Source organism: Dasypus novemcinctus, chromosome 28 (assembly GCF_030445035.2).
Source record: "Dasypus novemcinctus isolate mDasNov1 chromosome 28, mDasNov1.1.hap2, whole genome shotgun sequence".
NCBI lineage: Eukaryota > Metazoa > Chordata > Mammalia > Cingulata > Dasypodidae > Dasypus > Dasypus novemcinctus.
The window spans coordinates 8,929,031-8,940,832 of NC_080700.1; positions in this window are offsets into that span (position 1 = coordinate 8,929,031).

An 11,802-nucleotide genomic window follows, 5' to 3' on the forward strand; every position below is an offset into this window, starting at 1 on the left:
GCTTCAATTCACTGTCCTTTATTGCTTGGTCTCTCTTCAGTCTTAACCAACAAACCACAATGTGAATCCTGGACACTCCCAAACCATTACACTTGGTTTACCAGCTCCATTCCTCTGGCTACATGATGTTCCTGTCTCCTGCCCAACTCCTGGCCCTTGCTGCATATTAACCTCAAAACACAGAGTGGTTGCCACAGCCTCACCTGGCAAATACTCAGCCACACATGAGTCTTGAACCTCAATCTGTTGCCAGCCTCAGCTGCATCATTCTCACTCTGATAACAACTTGACTCAACACCTGATGATGAATTCTATGGGTGGGCATAGATTTGTCTATGAATTATCCTGCTTAACCTTGATAAACTTCTGAAAACATGAAAACTGTTTTTTTACCCCTGGGGTGTTATTTCCCCCTCCTATGATTTATATTATTTTTACCTCTCTCCATTCCCTCTGTTTTATATACAGCCTGTTAGATTAGAAGTTATATTTATGGCTTTTTAAATACATGTCTTTTAACTTTTCTTTCATTCTCCCTTTCTTTTTGCTTTTTGCACAGTGTTCTCAGAGGATTTCTTTACCCGATATTTTCCTTTATTTATTAGCTGTATCCATTCTGACATGACAGTCCATCTATCTATTGCTTTTAGCCCAACAAATTTTAAATTTTCTAGGACTTTGTTTTTCCAGTGATATTTTAAATTTTTCTTTTAAAAATATCTTGTTTGATCCATAGATTTTCATTCTTATAATTATATTCTTCTGATACATTTTATAGTATTTTTCATGGTATTAGGTTTCTTTAAATATTTATTTGTAGCTGTGTGCTTGTATTTGCTATATTCTTTTTGTTTGTGTAAGCATTTCTGCATATCCAGAGTTTAAGGAAGGGGAATTAGATGTATTGCTAGGTTGAATTTGTCATTTCACACTTTTCTTAGGCAAGCAAAAGAACAGATTACATTGTGGTGTTTTGTCTCATTTAAATAAGTGAGATTATAAAAAGGATTCTTAGCATTGGTTCCAAGTGAGGCCACAATAATTCTGAATGCAAAAGAAAATTTACTTTGCTTAAGATAATTATAAATAGATATATTTGCCTTCAGAGGCAGATTATGTAGAAAGAGAAATTAACTGGAACCCAGTTATTATCCTAAATGTCTACATAAAACAGTTGAACACTTCAAGAAAGAGCCATATATTAAAATGCATTATTCATTTTTATTGTGTAAGGGATTATATGTTTTTTGTTAGGGTTTTGAAATGCCCTTTGAATTTTAGAACTGTGTTTATTTGGACAACCCTAAATGTACTCCTTATTTTTTTCTCTTTATTTTTAAAAAAATATGAGGTCTCCATATATCCCCACCCCCCTCACCCCCTCCTCCTACATCAGCAACCTCTTTCATCATCGTAAGACATTCATTACATTTGGTGAATACATTTTGGACATTCATTACATTTGGTGAATACATTTTGGAGCACTGCTGCACCACATGGATAGTGGTTTTCACTGTAGTTTACACTCTCCCCCAGTCCACCCAGTGGGCCATGGCAGGACATACAATGTCCAGCATCCGTCCCTGCAGTACCACCCAAGTCAACTCCAAGTCCTGAAAATGCCCCCATATCATATCTCTTCTTTCCTCTCCGTACCCTCAGCAGCTACCGTGGCCACTTTCTCTACCTCAATGCTATAATTTCTTCCATTACTAATCACAGTAGTGTATTCCTTATTGATCCCATGAGGGCCAGGAGCTAGAATTCCCAAACCTGATCCTTGGGATCTGTTGCCAAGAACTCTGGGGAGGAAGGAGGAAGGAGCGCAGGCATCATGGACCCTCTCGGGAAGAGGTTTGGGCTAACTCTGGCCCAGACTCCCCTCTAACCACGCTTCCAGCGACCCACTCCCGCCTGGCCCTGGCCACCTCGGGTGTATCGTCAGTAGGGACACCCCCTCTGTGGGAGGGAACACCCTGCCCAGCCAGTCACCAGCGACCCAGCTCGGCGAACAGCACTTCCTGGTATTAACGACCTGGCCAAGGATCGAGGTGGCCCCAGGCCTGCCTTTCGCTGTGTTCTGGTCCTCTCACCGGAGCCCTGCCCCCACAGGTCCATTGCCTGGCATCCAGTCACTCACCCCAACCCGCCCCCTCGGATGCACCATGCTGCCAGCAGGATCCTGCCCAAAAGCCGGACTACAGTTTTCTTTCTTTTTTTAAAATTGTCTTTTTTTTTTTAAAGATACATAGATCACAAAAAATGTTACATTAAAAAATATGAGGGTCTCCTATTCCCCGCACCCCTATATTCCCTGTATACAGGATATATAAATATGTTCAAATATTTGGTGGTTATTGTCATAGTAGGTAGAATTACACATGATAACTGAGGGAGGGCTGAGTTCCAGGGGTGGAGCTCTGCATAATTCCCCAATGGGGCAGCAACAATCCCCCAAGTGCAGGGGCAGAGTCCAGTGAGAAGGATGGTCACTGATGAGACTGACTGCATGTGATTGGATGCCAGGTGCTCTCCATCAGGGTAGGGCCACGCCCTCTTAGGGGCGCTGAGTCCTGGAGCGGGACTGGACCTCATTGGCTGGTGGTTCCTGCAGGTGTTCCTGGCCCCTCAAGTCCCACCCAGTCCACGCAGCAGCGGCCTCTTTAAAAGATCAAGGTGTTTTGAGAGTGCCAGGAGCATTTACTGCGCTTCTTTCGGCTTTGCCGCCCCCAGGACCCAGGAGGACAGCAAAGGACGTACTGTCTGGCCCGTGACGTGGGCAGGCTGTGGAAATCATTCCCGGACCCACACCTTGGGACCCTCCCTGTGTTCCTGGCAACATGGCAGCGGTAAGTTTCCAGACCCAACTTGGTTTTGGGCGGGACACAGGTCGGGCGAGAACCCCCCCCCCCCATAGGCGTGGAAAAGTGGGCGAGTGACCCTCCCCTAGCGCCCATCCAGCGCCCCCATGAAGTTCCCGCTAGCTCACCACTAGATGGTGGGATCCTTAAGAGTCTCGTTTCCCCCATTGGTGCTTTTGGCATTTTCTCAGGTGTTTTGTGTTGAAGGGATGTTACTTTTGTTATTGGGGGGGGGCGAATTAAATGCCCATATTTTTTTTGAAAGTAGTTCGAATTTCTCAATGTTTGATTCAAAGATAGCGTAAGCACAGGATCATGTTCCTGAGTTTTAGGCTGGGGGAGATTGGAAAGAGGTCCGTGCTGCCGAGAGAGGAAGAAAATGAAGCCTGGGATCATTCAGAGTATGGGCTCCATGGAGACTGGTTAGGATCTCTTGCTGGAAAGGTGCCAGCCCCAGCTGGGCTAAGTTATCCTGGGGAAGGGGTGAGGTGGGGCAATGGGAAATCCCAGTACTAGGCTGCTAGGGCTGCTTGCTTATTTCATATCAGAGAGGTCATGTAGTATTTGTCTTCAATGCCTGGCTTGCTTCAGTCAACATAAGGTCCTCAAGATTCATCCATGTTATCCCATGTGTTTGTACTGTATTCCTTCTTATAACTGAAAAGTAATCCATTGTATGTATACACCAAATTTTACTTAGGGCATTTAGGTTATCTCTGCCTCTTCAAATCTGCTGTTATTTGCTGAAAGCATAGATTTGATTTCTTGGATTGTGCCATTCATTACCATCATATCCATTATCTTTTTGCATACATTTACAATTTCTTCTGTATTCTCTCCAAGTGTTTTCTTAGTATCCTTAATCTCTTCCTTCATGTCATTAAGTTGGCCAATGATATTTGTTTGGGGAGCTTTGATTAGTTGCTCAATGTTCTGCTCCTCTTCCCGGTTTTTAGTTTGTTCATTGGATTGGTCCATGTCTTCCTGGTTATTGGTATGGTTTGTAAATTTTGTTTCTGTCTTGTCATCAGTTTATCTCGATGGGTTTATTCAACTGATCAGCTTCTCAGTCTTGTCTCATGTTTTATGTAGGTGCTGTGTTTTTGTGTGTGTTTATTCTTCTCTTTGACACTTTGTTCTTACTCTATTTCCTTGCTGTTGTCTAAGTTCCCTTGATGGAAAATGGTTGGGGCCAGGGAAAGCAAGAGAGGTAAGAAAGGATAAAGTAAAACTGTACTACTGATAGTAAATGTTAGCAGAAGAACCACGTAAGATGTAGCAGAATGAATATTAAACTCATGTAATCTGCATAGAGTTATAAGAATGAAAAAGTGGAGTACCTACAGTGAAATGGGAAACAGAATATGGAGAAGAATATAGTATGAATTAAAAGGCCAGTGTGATCAGGAGGGGAAATATAAAAGAAAGAACAATAACACAAAGCGTGAATAAAAGATAGAAAACAGAATAGAGGTGTTAGAAATAAAAAGTCAGAAAATTTGGGGGCTAAACAAAGAGAGGTGTAATTTAATGGTAACAACAGAAGATGGAAGTTAGAAAGATGTAAAAGGAGAGGGGATAGCATTTGTAGCCAAAATCCATACACACAAAAAAGTGGAAATTGAGGACAGGAAGTACAGCAAACAAGCCTGTAGCACCTAATAGAAAAGAAGAAGAAGAAAAAAGGAAGATGGGAGGATAAAGTGCAAGGAAAGACAAGAAAACAAACAAAAAAGACAGACAAGCCCTCAAGCAAGGAGTCCTCTTTGCAATTGAATAAACTGCTCAGGAATCTGTGCTTCCCCTTTCTCCCTCACTTCTCTCTCTCCCAGAGTAGCAGGAATCCCATATGAGAGCACCCCTTTGAGATTCAAATGGAACCCTGGCATACCAATTCAGCGTAGAAAATAATGACTTTTGGTCTCTTTGAGAGCAAGCACCCACACCTTGTCAGGAACCCTGAATATGATACTGGAAATCTACTCAACACATCCTACTGTCCCCCTTCCTTAGGTGTGTTGCACTGGACTAGTTGTTTTCCTGAATCCACATTCTCCCTGACTTATTTTCCCTACCCCAGGGCATTTAGATAAATCGGGCTGTCTTGGCAAATTCACCCCTTCTCTATTCCTAGTCTCTAACCCAAGCCAGCTGATATGCTCCTCCAAGATCAGAAAAGGGGGATGAGAAAATTGAACCTGCACTCCTTGGGCCCCTCTGCACCTCCCACCAGAACCCTCCCACTCCAGAGTTTGTCTGAGACTGAAGAGCTATGGGAATGATGGGATTAGGGGAGCACCTGGTTCAGTAAACGTGGGCTCAGGGTCCTTGGGCTTGGGGAATGCAGGTTTGCAGAACACGGGATACAAAGCACATGGATTTCAGGGAACATGGGTTTAGGGATCATAGGTTTGGGGAACAAGGGGCTCAAGAATGCTGCTGTTCAACTGGCAGTGTTCAGGGAATGTTGCAGCTATCAGCCCTAGGGGATGATTTAGGTTTCCCACAGTTTTGGGCAAAAGTGCCAAAAACCCATGATTTTACCTTGAGAAAGCACTCCTTTTGCTGTACTCTCACTAGATCAATATCTAGCAACCTCCTGCTTTGTGGGTTCCCAAAACAGCTCATCTAGGCAAGATTCTGTTCCCACTCAGTTTCTTTACAGGAAAGATCGCAGGGTGCACTCACTTGGATGCCATCTTGCCATGCCTTTATCTGGCCTTTTGTGATGCCCCCCATACCCTGGATAATTATAACTGGCAACTGAAGTGTTGCCTATGAAGGAACCAGTGACTGTCCTTTGATGTTCCAGGACACCACCATCCCTCTCTTTGGGCAGTGGGAGAATCTGCTGTCAGATCTGTTCCTTTTTGGTAGGAGGTAGTGCTTTCTAGGAGTAGGAGTTCTGGGTGAAAATCTAAGAAGTGAGGATAGGGTCAAGATGGCAATAGAGTAAGGAGCTCCTACAGTCAGCTTATCCTACAGGGTAGACAATAATGACCCAGAGCTATTAAAGCACCTGTTTGAGGGTCCAGGAGATGACAAGGGAATCCTGCAACATCCTTGGAAGAACAGAAGGAGGAGCCTGCCCATCTGCAGTGAAAATTCATGAGTAGAGCCCTCTACACCATGGGGGCTGGGGTCCACCCTCTGCTGGTGGTGCAAGCCACCTCAGGAGCAATCCCATGACTGGAGTTAGAAGCTCCATTTCCCAAAAACTGAGAAAGAAGATATAGTTGAGCACCAACTTCAGCTACTGATTAGTAAATTCGGTTGGATAAAGTATAATCCTAGGAATAGCTAAAGTTTGAACCTGTCCAAATTAAGAAAGAGAATAGTTTCCTTCATTTTAACACTGCTGCTGGCTTGAGGGGACATGGGGATGATTGAATATCACAGTGATAGTGGGATCTGGCTTCTTTCCTGCCAGATCAGATTACAGCCATGAACTAGGTTGCAGCCTGAACTCCAGCAGGAATGAAGCTGACGGGACTTACACCGGTCTCTCTGGGCAACTGCAGACACTATCAGACAGCACAACCAGATTGTTGGATGCCCATAGCTCCATCTCAACCTCCCCATAGGATAAGCATGGAGATGTGCTTCCTCACACCCTCTGGGCAACTGCAGGCACTTTTGGCCCCTGTAGACAGGACTGTTGGACACTGGTGGCTCCATCCCCAACACCCAATAGGATAGGAGAGGGCAGTGTTTCCTCAGCCTCTCTGGGCAGCTTGCAGCCACTTTTGGTCCACACATAGTGGATTGCTGTGTGCCTTTGACTCCATCCCTGACCCTGAAAGTGGAGAAGGAACAGTACTGCCTCAGTCTCTCAGGAAAACTTCAGGCAATTTTGCTCCACATAAATAAGACTAGGCATTCTGGAGGGTCCATTCCCACTCCTGGCAGGGGAAGATGGGGATGGTGATACATTTTCTAACTGGGCAATGCAGTCACTTTTTACCCAAATGGCTTAGTTTTCTGCCAACATCTGTGGCTCTATCCCTGCTCCAGGCAGGAGAGGAGAGCCATAAAGCTTCATCAATCTCTCTGGGAAACTATAGATCATCTTGGCCTGCATGGCTTGGGTTACTGCACATGGCTGTGGATCATCCCTACCCCTGGAAGAGGAGAAAGGTGGTTGAAGATTCATCAGTTCCTTGGGCAAAACAGGCAGTTTCAGCTTCCACAGCTTACAGTACCAACTACAACTGCATCTTCTTTGCACAACCAGCAAGGAAGAAAGGCCAAGAAAGAGACAAAAAAATAAGCTGAAGAATTTCATATGCTAAACATGAGCCACTACAAAGTTCCAAATTAAATTGATCCAAAGAGGGGCTGTAACATAAAGGCAATCAAATAGAAAGCCCTAGACTAAAGAGAGAAATTGTGCCCAGAATAAATACATCTAGTAAACCAGATGCCAAGACACCAATAAAAAATTCCAATCCATACCAAGTCAGGAAGACATGGCCCAGTCAAAGGAACAAGCTAAGCCTCCAGATGACGTAAAGGAGGTGGGACAATTAATCATAAATGTTCAAATGAATGTCCTTAATAAATTGAGCAAAAATGGTTAAACAGATTAAGGATATTAAGAAGACACTGGGTGAGGGCAAAGAAGAACTTGAAAGCATACATAGAAAAATAGTAGGATTCATGGAAATGAACAATAAATGAAATAAAAAAATAAATTGAAGGCATATAACAGCAGATTTGAGTAAAAAAATATAAGATCAGTGAGCTGGAAGACATGACCATTGAAAGCAAACATACAAAAGAACAGATAAAGGAAAGAATGGAAAAAATCGAACCAGGTTGCAGGGAACTAAGTGACACCTAAAGACATGCAAACATATGTGTCTTGGGTATCCCAGAAGGAAAAGAGAAGGGAAAGAGGGCAGAAGGAATATTTAAAGAATTAATGGTAGATAATTTCCCAACCCTATTCAAAGACAAAGATATCTGTGCCCAAGAAGCACAACACACTCCTATCCAAATAAATCACATACTAATCAGAATGTCAAACACCAAAGACAAAGAGAGATGTGAAGACAATGCCTACAGGAGTTGCTGAGGTCAGGGAGACAGAAGAGGGGGTGTGATATGGGGCATTTTGGGGACTTGGAATTGTCCTGACTGATATTACAAGGACAGATCCCAGACATCATAGGTCCTGCCAAAACCCACTGGATGGACTGGGGGAAACTGTGAACTACAATGTAAACTATAATCGATTCTGTGTAGCAGTGCTCCAAATTGTACTCATCAAATGCAATGAATGTACCACACTAATGAAAGAAGATTTTAATGTGGGAGGAGTGGGAGGTGTGAGGAATGAGGTATATGGGAACCTGATTTTTTTAATGTAACATTTTGTTTAATCTATGTATTTCTAAAAGATAATAAAAAATATAAAAAATAAAAAGTGCATACTATAAAAAGAAAAAGAAAACAAAACAACTCGCCCATACTATCCTCTCCCCTCTGATTAACTTGCCCTTCCCTGGTTCCTGGGAAACACTAGGTGGAATTCACATGAACTAACAGGGTAAGACTTGACCACGACTCAGCAGTTCTTTGACATTTTTTTCTTCTATTTCTACTTCCTCTGCTAAATAACAAGCTTTTCCATTTATCTCCAGTTTTGAGTGCTCCATTTTAGCAGTGATCCAAAATGGATTCATCAAGTGCAATGAATGTGCCACACTGATGAAGGATGTTGTTGATGTGGGAGGAGTGGGGGTGGTAGGGAGTGAGGTAGATGGGAACCTCTTATTTTTTTAATATAACGTTTTGTGTGATCTATGAGTTTTTAAGTCAATAAGAATTTTTCATTTTCAAAAAAAAAATTCAAAACCACAAATAAAATTTGGAACTAAGAAAAAAGGGAGAGAGAGAAACTTGAGAGCAGCAAGGCTTTCCCCTGAAATCACATACGAGGGATACCTAATAAGATTAAGTGTGAATTTCTCATCAGAAGCCACGGAGACAAGAAGGCAGTGATATGAAAATTAAGATACTGCAAGAAGAAAACTGCCAGCCAAGAATGTTATAACTGGTAAGACTCCCTTTCAGAAATGAAGATCAGTTTAGAATACTCACAAATAAACAGAAACTGAGAGAGTTTGTAACCAAGAGATTGGTTATAAGGAAATACTAAAGGGAGTGCTACAGCCTGTAATGAAAAGGAGAGTAAGGCTTGTAAGAGAGTTTAGAAATGAAGATTATATCAGTAAAAGTAGTTAAAAGTGTAAAAAGAGTGCTGAGAATAAGATATGACAAAACAGAAAAGTCAAAATGGGTGAAGTGAGAATGGCCTTCACAGTAATAACATTGAGTGTTAATGGATTATATCCCCAATCAAAAGTCACAGACTGGTGGAATGGATAAGAAAATATGAGCCATCTATATACTGTGTACAAGAGACTCACCTTTGATCCAAGGATACAAATAGATTGAAAATCTGGAAAAACATGTTCCATGCAAGCAGTAACAAACACAAAACAAAACAGAAACTGCGGTCACCCCTCGGGCTGAAGTGTGGTTTGCTGGCCTGGCGGGGGAGCGGCCGCGGTAGGCCTAATTCTGCTGCCCCCATAATAGGGTGGTTGGTCGGGCCCACCGCCACCCCTGAAGGAAGCTCGGCATGGGCGCAGAGTGCCCTCGGGTCTCCCCTTCTCGGCAGCCATGCTTCCGCGGCCGCCCCTCCTCCCAGATGGCGCCACCCGATGCCTTGTGGGGCGGCACCCTTCTTCTTCCTTCTCCCTGCGCAGGCGCAGGGCAGAAAATTCCAGTCTGCCCTTTTCCCCTCCCCCGACAGCAGCAACAGCCAGGTGTGGGCGGAAAAATCCAGCCCACCCTTTTCCCCTCCCCCGACAGCAGCAACAGCCAGGTGTGGGCGGAAAAATCCAGCCCGCCCTTTTCCCTTCCCCCGACAGCAGCAACAGCCAGGCGTGGGCGGGAAACTCAAGTCTGCCCTCCACCCCAGCAACAGCAGCCACCAATCCCTAAACCCTGCCCCTTCCCCCAGCAACAGCGACAGCCAATCCCTAACCACCACCCCTCCCCCGTCCAGTACCGCCCACTGACCTTTCGCCGGCAACCAATCAGAACAGGGCGTGGCTTCGACCAATCAGCCTTCCCCAGCCCCTATAAAACTGTTGCCTCTCCCTCAGTAAAGTGGACTTGCGTGTTTACCTTGTCTCCGCGGTAGTTCTTCTGCCGTGCGCCCTCCAGTCCTGAGAGCCCCCGACAAGGGCCTGGCCTCCCTTGTCCCCAGTTCGTCGCCTGCTTCTCCGGGCGACCCCTTCGTCGCCTGCTTCTCCGGGCGACCCCGTCAGCCGAACCGCGCAACCCCTTGTGAGACCGATCCCTCGTCTGCTGCCGGACCGACCCCTCGTCCCAAGTGGGACCGACCCCTCGTCCCAAGCGGGACCGACCCCTCGTCCAGAGCTGGACCGACCCCTCGTCCGCAGCCAGACCCCACCTCTACCGACCGAGCAAACCGTCGCAGCTGGCGCCCAACGTGGGGCAAGGCAACTCCACCACAGCCTCACTCCATAACCTGGCGGCCCCCCTCCTCTCTTCTCACCGTGGGGCTTCTCTCGTGCAACATTGCTGCTACCTGAGCCTTGGCTACCTCATATGATCCACGGCGGTCTGGGAGAATCGCTGGATGGCTTTCTCCTTCCATGTTGGGGGCTTATACCGACCCGCTATGATTAAGAGGAGCCTTGGATTTCTCGGGAGCGCGCGCTTGCACGTCTGAAGTAATCCTACCACAGCCCTACGCCCTCCTCTCTTCTCACCTTGGGACTTCTCTCGTGCAACATTGCTGCTACCTGAGCCTTGGCTACCTCATATGATCCACGGTGGTCTGGGAGAATCGCTGGATGGCTTTCTCCTTCCATGTCGGGGGCTTATACTGACCCGCTATGATTAAGAGGAGCCTTGGATTTCTCGGGAGCACGCGCTTCCACGTCTGAAGTAACCCTACCATAGCCCTACGCTCTCCTCTCTTCTCACCCCTATCTTTTCGCTCTGCATTGCTGCTCCTGAACCTTGGTGACCTCATATGATCCACGGCGGTCTGGGAGAATCGCTGGATGGCTTTCTCCTTCCATGTCGGGGGCTTATACCGACCCGCTATGATTAAGAGGCACCAATAAAACTCTCAGGAGCGCGTGCCTGAGCACCTCCTCTCCTGCCTTCACCTCTGCCTCCTCCCCTCCGCGCTTGCTCCCCTTTGCCTTGCTCCACTGCTCGTCGTCCCGCCCTCCCCTCGTCGGGGCCTTCTCTTGGCCTGCGACCACCGTCAGAGCCCCACCGGCTCCGACCCCTCGTCTCACCGCGCACCTCGGCTCCCATCGCCGCGCTCTCAAGGTAAGGGCCCCTTTTCTTATCGGCTCCAAAAGGCCATTAGCAATGGGTAACATCCTATCTGCTAAGCAAGCCCCACAAGTTCGGGCCCTCACCGGTCTCCTAGACACTCACCGGTGTAAGATCTCTTTCAAACAGCTTCAAGTATATTGGGACCTTCTTCTCCCCTTTAATCCGTGGCTTACCACGTGTCAGCTTTGGGACCCGGACACCTATACTCGCCTTATAGATAGGGTCACTTTTGCTGTGGCGCAGGAAGGTAAAAGATTCCCTCCTGGCTTATTACAGGCAACATGAAGTCCACAAGAAATCTTGAAGGGTATAATCTATGATATGCTATATAAAAAAAGATTTAAAAGCAGCTATACCAAGAAAGTAAGAATTATGAGTCAACTGTAAATAAATTATATATATCTGTTAATGTGTTGTAATTGTTCTGTGTTTGTCTGTCTGTTCGTTCAATGTCAACGTATATTGTGATACCTCCGGATGGTAAATATAAATTACTAGAAATCTTTAAAAGAGCTCTATTCAAATGGCCAAAAATTAAATAAGCGCT